The 1,303-nt window shown below is 35.8% G+C and overlaps 1 pseudogene; it reads left to right on the top strand.

Annotated features, from left to right (window-relative positions):
* Positions 1–662: 662 nt before the first annotated feature.
* On the top strand, positions 663–1,016 carry LOC137209826 (small ribosomal subunit protein uS10-like; annotated as a pseudogene).
* The last annotated feature ends 287 nt before the right edge of the window (positions 1,017–1,303 follow it).

Here is a 1,303-nt window from a genome sequence, read left to right as displayed (position 1 = left end):
AAAACCTTGAAGGCAGCCAGAGGAAAAATTAATGTTACATTAATGAACAAGGAAGAGAATTACAGCAGACTTGTCACTAGAAACCATGTAAATAAGAAGGCAATGGAATGATGTCTATAAAGTTCTGAAAAGGAAAATAACCTGACTTATATCCAGTGAAAAATATCTTTCAAAGGTGAGGCAGAAACAAAGCCTTTCCCAGACAAAAAAAACTTGAGGTAACTCGTTAGCACAGATCTACTCTGCAAGAAATGTTAAAGGAAGTTTTTCATGTAGAAGAAATATGATACCAGATACTTGGATTTATACAAAGAATGAAGAATGAAGCTAAAATGGAATATATTTTTAATTTTTCGTTGTTGTAAAAGCTAACTATTTAAAGCAAAATTTGTAATAATGTGTTTATTCCATAAATAAAAGTGAAATGTATGACCACAGTGACACAAGGAATGGGAGGACTTGAGAATGTCCTGTTACATTGTATATGAAATGACATAATACTATTTGAAGGAAAACTCATTAACCATTAAAAAGTTAAGTGTTAAAAAATGTATCAAGCCTCTGTAAGGAAGATACTGTGGCCACTGCTCCTGACTCGCCACAGTTCCTTCTTGCTGAGGAAGAAGTCAGTCACAAAGTTATGCTCCTGCCATGTGGCAGCCATGGCTTTTAAAGCTACTGGAACTACACCAGTGGACCCAGAAGGGGTGGTTCACTGAGTAAGAATTACCCTAACTGTCCGCCATGTAAAATCCCTGGGGAAGGTGTGTGCTGATTTGATCACAGGCTCGAAGGAAAAGGACCTTAAAGTGAAAGGACTGTTTCGGATGTCTACCAGGACTGAGAATCACTGTGAGATAAACTCTTTGTGGTGAAGGTTCTAAGACTTGGGAGCATTTCCAGGTGAGGATTCACAGTGACTCATTGACTTGGACAATCCTCCTGAGAGTGTTAAGCAGATTACTTCTATCATTGAGCCAGGATTAGAGATTGAGGTCATCATTGTAGTTGCTTAAATCAACTATTTTAATAAATTGATTATTAATCATTTTTAAAAGAGGTATAAATAATAAGTAATTGTAGGAGATAAAATAGATCGTAAAATGCTTAGTCATTCAGAAAAGGCAGAAAGTGAACAAAAAAGCAAGAAAGGCCAAATGGAACAAATAGAAAACAGCCAGCAAGATAGTAGATTTTAAGCCAACCATAACAATAATCACTTTAAATGTCTAAATACATCAGTAAAAAGGCAGGTTGCTAGACTGAATTTAGAAAGAAGACTCACTTATATGTTGTCCATAGG

The sequence above is a fragment of the Pseudorca crassidens genome, chromosome 17 (assembly GCF_039906515.1).
Source record: "Pseudorca crassidens isolate mPseCra1 chromosome 17, mPseCra1.hap1, whole genome shotgun sequence".
Taxonomy (NCBI): Eukaryota; Metazoa; Chordata; class Mammalia; order Artiodactyla; family Delphinidae; genus Pseudorca; species Pseudorca crassidens.
This window is presented reverse-complemented; position numbering and strand designations above follow the sequence as displayed.